General features: G+C 36.4%; 1 pseudogene; it reads right to left on the bottom strand.

Annotated features, from left to right (window-relative positions):
- Positions 1-1,517: 1,517 nt before the first annotated feature.
- LOC129032416 (ezrin-like) lies at positions 1,518-5,499 on the bottom strand (annotated as a pseudogene).
- Positions 5,500-5,879: the final 380 nt, after the last annotated feature.

Below are 5,879 nucleotides of genomic sequence, written 5' to 3'. Positions count from 1 at the left end.
GAGAATATATTTGATGTAATTTCTATTTTAAAAAATTGTTGAGACTTGTTTCGTGGCCTAATATATGATCTATCCTGGAGAATGTTCCATATGCTTTCGAGAAGAATGTGTATTCTGTAGCTGTTGGATGAAATGTTGTGTTAATATATGTTAGATCCATTTGGCCTATAGTTTAGATTAGGTCTTATATTTCTTTGTTGATTTTCTGTTTACATTGTCTGTCCAATGCTAAACACAGGATGTTGTAGTCCACAACTATTATTGTATTAGAAACAATTGTTCTCTTTAGCTTTAACAATACATGCTTATATACCTGGGTGTTCTAGTTTTAAGTGTATATATATTTACCATTATTAAATTATCTTGCTGAATTGACTCTTCTATCTATATAATGACTTTTTTTGTCTTTTTTTTGTATTTTTAGGCTTAAATTTTGTTATATCTAAGTATAGCTATTCTCAGATGCTTTTCATTTCCGTTTTTGTGCTTTTTTTTTACATTCCTCCACTTTTAGTCTATGTGTATCTTTACAGATGAAATGAGGTTTGGAGGGCAGCATGTAATTAGGTCTTGTTTTTTTCCTTGATCCATTCAGCCAGTCCATAGTTTTTAATTGTGGAATTTAAATTGTCTACGTTCAAGTTTGTTATTGATAGGTAAAAACTTCTGTCATTTTGATATCTTTTCCTTTTCTTGGTTTTTAATATGTAATTCTTTTATTTTGTAAAGGTAACAAAATATACAGAACAAAATTTTCCCTTTTTAAAACTAATGTTACAAATCCATATTATCACTTGCATATCAATACTATATAGCTGATCATTAGGTGTATGAGTCCAACAATGTATTCTAACTGTTAAGCAAAAAACAAAATAAATTTTTTTTTCTTCAAATTTATCCGAGTGTCCTCGTACGACGCTCACGCTGGTGACCACTGTGATCTCTGCCAGCTGCGTGGAGTGATGGGAGGAGAGAATCATTGTGTGTGTGCAAGAGTGCTTCAGACTCGCTTTCCAAACTTTTTACCCCTAAAAGCACGTAAATATACAAAGATAGATCCTTCATATAAATTAAAAACAAGAAATCAATCAATTTGAGCTCATTTCAATTACAGAAAAAGTATAGCACAGGTGTCAACCATGACATGATTTCCTTTAATGATACTGAATCTTGTATCACACTGGCCAGCATGAAGTTTGTTACTCAGACTTTACAGGCATTTTCCCTACTTCAATCAGTCCGGGTCCCAGCACAACACAGGAGGTGATTCGAGATAATCGCCAGAATTTGGCCTGCTTGGCACCATGATACAATCAGGGAAAACAAACCAGGGCGCCTCCACTGGTTCTCAGACCAGGACGTTTCTCATGGGTAACTGATTTTTAAAGGAACTCAGATCTGATGAGGAGGTTCCTAGACTTGGAGCACTAAAGACACAAGCGTGATGAGGAGGCCTGCGGTGAGGGCGGCAGCGCCCGCTGCAGAGCGCCTCTGTGCCCTGGGTCCTGGCCTGGCCATTACATGGCCCCGAACTGGTCGATGCGCTGCTTTGTGTTGCCCTGCTGGATCTGCCGCGGCGTCTTGTACTTGTCCCGACCTTGCCTCATGTTCTCATTGTGGATGATGTAATTATGAGTCCTCTTATTCTCATCTCGGGCCTGGGACCGCTCGCTGCTCAGCGTCAACAGCGGCCGCGGCACGCGCTAGTTCTTCTCCGCTTTGGTGATGTGTTTCTGCGTGTTGCACTTATCCCAGATGTCCTCGCTAGACAGCTCCGCTCTGTAGCCGTGGGCTCCTGGCTCTTTACTGATCCACCACCTGTCTCTCCAGCTCCTCCTTAGTTAATGGGTACAAACATATAGTTAAATAGAAGAAATAAGTTCTAATGTTTGATATCAGAGTACGGTGGCTATAGTTAATAACAGTGCTTTATTTCCAAAGAGCTAGGAGAGAGAACTTGAAATGTTCTCAATACAGAAATGATAAACACTTGAGGTGATAGCTAACCTAAATATCCTGACGATTATTACACATTCTATGCAATTAACAAAATATTTCATGTATCCCATAAAATGTGGAAATATTATTCATTAATTTAAAAACATATATATGAAATATTAAATATAGATCCAGATTTTTCTCAATTTTTTTTATTGGTCTGGTTTCTCATAATACCTTGTAGGGTGTTTTTTGCCACCTGGTTTTTCATTTCTTGATCAAAAGTACTTCCTATTTAGCATCTAGAAACAATCACATATATTTCTGTGCTATTTACTTTGAAATATTCTGGTATAACAATCTGTGTTGCTTTTTTAACTCAGTGTAGAAACTCAATTACTACTATCCATTGAAAAAAATCTATATATTCATTTTTTGAGATAAAAATATAAAACTTCTTTCATACAAGTAATTTATAGATTTGTGTAAGTATCTGCTATGGATTGGACATTTGACTTTCCAAGCCTCATGTTGAAATTTGATCCCCGGTGTTGGGAGTGGGGCCTAGTAGGAGGTGTTTGGGTTATCGGAGTGGATCCGTCATGAATAGACTAATATCTTTTCTGGGAGGTGGAGTGTTGAGTGAATTTTTGCTCAGCTAGCTCCTGTGAGAGCTGGTTGTTTAAAAGAATCTAGCATTTTTCTCCCCTTCTCTCTGCTTTTATCATGTGATCTCTGCACATGCTGGTTCCTCTTGGCCTTCCAGCATGAGTGAGAGCAGCCTGAAGCCCTCACTGGAAGCAGACGTTAGCGCCATTCTTCTTTTACAGCCTGCAGGATTGTGAGTCAAATAAATATATTTTCTTTATAAATTACCCAGCCTCAAGTATTCATTTACAGCAACACAAATGGACCAAGACAGTACCACATACTTTCATTTTATAATTCCCACTTATAGCTATTTTTCTTGCTTCATCACATGGGAAAATTTTAATACTATACGGGTCTTAGAATTTGTAGATTAAAACTGTGAGTATATTCAGCTGAAATGCAAGAATTCTCATATTCATTAAGGCAATGTCAGTATAAATGGGCTTAAATATTACTTTAAATGATTTCAATGACTTTTTGAGCATATTGGACATTTAGAAAACAAAAGACCAGACTCATTGTGTGAGCAACCACATTTCCCCAAATTCTAGGAAGCTAAAAAGAGAAAAAACAGTTTGTCCAGAGCTGTACTGCACTAACATAAAGCAATATATTTAGCCAGATTCCTAATAAAGTAATGTGAATGATGTTATACTTAAACATTTTGTAGAGAAAAGAAAAATATGAATTGCTATTTTAATACATAATGCTAGAATTCATCATAGGCAGGAAATCATTTTATAATTGGAAATAAAGTTGTAAGTACTATTGAGTGTGGGCTTAATCTCTGATATACAGAAGATGATCAAAACACAAAGAGATAGCTAAATTCTCTATATAATTAATCAATAAAAATGTATAGGAGTGAGGAGAGAAGAGAGTAAAGAGGTGGATGGAGAATCACAGAGAGAATTGACAGTAAACCCATAGCAAGAGCCTGCCACTTTGGAAAAAGTTAACCAGTAAAAAATTCCAAATGGTGACCAAATCAAAGGGCATATGTAAAGAGCCTTTAATAAAAGTCACATTTTATATCCTAGGGTCACAACTGTTAGCTATGTGACATCTGCTGTAACTGTGTGCTTTAGTTTCTTTATGTGAAGATATGTGTGTGGGATGGGGCTGAAAAGTTTGAAGTTAATACTTCCTGGCTTCCTCACAGAATGGTGTTTGAAATTTCCCAACTAAATTTGTGAAGGGAGGGACCACCTTTGTATGAGAACTCCAATCGATTTTTATCAGTATAAAATATAATTCCTGCATTCTTAATTGTAAAAATGGGATTCACATAACATTTAGGAAAATTTCAATACTTCAGGACATGTCTGAAACAGTTTTTAAATTTTACATATTTTAATTCATATTTCTCAGTATTGAATTTAACATTCTTAATTTGGTATCAATTTAAATGTTTAAAAATCTGCCATCTTTTCTATATGCATTAGAAATAATTTGAAAATTTGCAAGGAGATTTTAATAAGGTATATATTACATGATAATAAACAATAAATTTGGGGATGTATTCACAGTAATGTTCTAATTGAGTATCCTCAAATTCACCCTGAAACAAAAAGAAATTACAGAATGTATCTGAGTAACCAAAAGAGATTGTATGAAGCCCATGCCTTGAAATCTCATGTCCTTTCCTCATCGAAGGGCCCTCAAGACACCTATCAAGGACTATTAACATTAATTATGTACACATCTAATAAACTTGATTATTGGCATTACCTTCCCAGAGCAAATATAACCATTTTAAAGGAAACTGTAAAGAGCAGTCTCAAGAGCTTGGAAACCATAGCTGGCTGGATCCATTTAGTGTAAAGCACTGTATCTCCTCCATTCACCTGCACCTCTGCTTCAAAGCCCCATAGGGCAGAACTGCTTTCTTAAAATATAACAAATTCGGCCAGGCATGGGGGCTCATGCCTGTAATCCCAGCACTTTGGGACGCCGAGGCAGGTGGATCATCTGAGGTCAGGAGTTTGAGACCAGCCTGGCCAACAGGGTGAAACCCCGCTGCTACTAAAAATACAAAAATTAGCTGCTCATGGTGGCTGGCGCCGGTAATCCCAGCTAGTTGGGAGGCTGAGGCAGGAGAATTGCTTGAACCCGGGAGGTGGAGGTTGCAGTGAGCCAAGATTGCACCATTGCACTCAAGCCTAGGCGACAAGGCAAGGCTCCATCTCAAAATAAATAAATAAATAAATAATTTTTAAAAGTAACAAATTCAATTATTTAAATCCTCTGTAGAGATCGCAACCAATGAAATATAAGGAAATAATCACTGTGACATTGTAATTTTCCATGTTAATTCTCCAAATAGATTTATGAAATTTATTATTCCAGCCCCAGCTACTTATTAGAATTGTTCCTATTTAGGTTCTTAAGAGATGAAAGAATGGTTGGTGCTAAATTAAAAATAAACATTCTATACTTTTTGTTTGTTTGTTTTTTAGGAGACAGGTCTTGGTCTGTTGTCCAGGCTGGAGTGCAGTGATGTGATTACAGCGACTATAGCTCACTGCAGCCTGGAACTCCTGGGCTCAAAAGATCCTCCCATTCAGCTGCCTGATTTAGTTTATACATAGACGTTAGGTTGAGAAAGAAGAAAAGTGGGTTTACAGTGGAGAACTTTTGGTTAAGTATTTATTATTTTTTGAATTCTTGCTTAATGTGACAATGAATTTTTTCCCCTATGTTCATAGGTTATAATTAGACTTGACTGGCTTTTCTATCCTTTTTTGAATGTTATAATAAAAAAAAAACTATCTGGAAACATGCTGAAACTATTTTAGTTTGAATACATGATAGAAACTCTATATCTTTTTCATTTTTTTTATATCTATCTTACTTTTCCTGAACTCCAGTCCAATGGATGGCAATTTCCACTTGACTCTCCAATGTCATAGTAATCTTAACATTTCCAAATTTTAACTGACCAACCTATCCAACTCACCCCGTTCTTCCAGTGACTCATGATATTTTCCCAGTCTCTGTCAACATTTTCCAGTTTATCTAAATTTTTGGAGCCACTGTCACTCATCCCAGTCTCCCTCGGTGTCTCCCCCTGTATCTAATCTGTCATGATACTCTTTAGTAATTTTTTAGGAAAACTTAAACAATTTTTCCCCCCACTGCCTTCGTTGTAGTTTTGGCTGCTCACAATTGGAAGGTTTTTATTGACTCAATCCCATACTAGCTCATTCAGACTGCAACTAGGCATCTCTTCCGGACTCTGCTGCCGTTTTATTTTGTAAGCACTTCTTAAATAAGGTGAGATCTCCTCA

The sequence above is a fragment of the Pongo pygmaeus genome, chromosome 2 (genome assembly GCF_028885625.2).
Source record: "Pongo pygmaeus isolate AG05252 chromosome 2, NHGRI_mPonPyg2-v2.0_pri, whole genome shotgun sequence".
Lineage (NCBI taxonomy): Eukaryota > Metazoa > Chordata > Mammalia > Primates > Hominidae > Pongo > Pongo pygmaeus.
The sequence above is the reverse complement of the archived record's forward strand: the minus strand, read 5'-3'. Positions and strand labels throughout refer to the sequence as shown.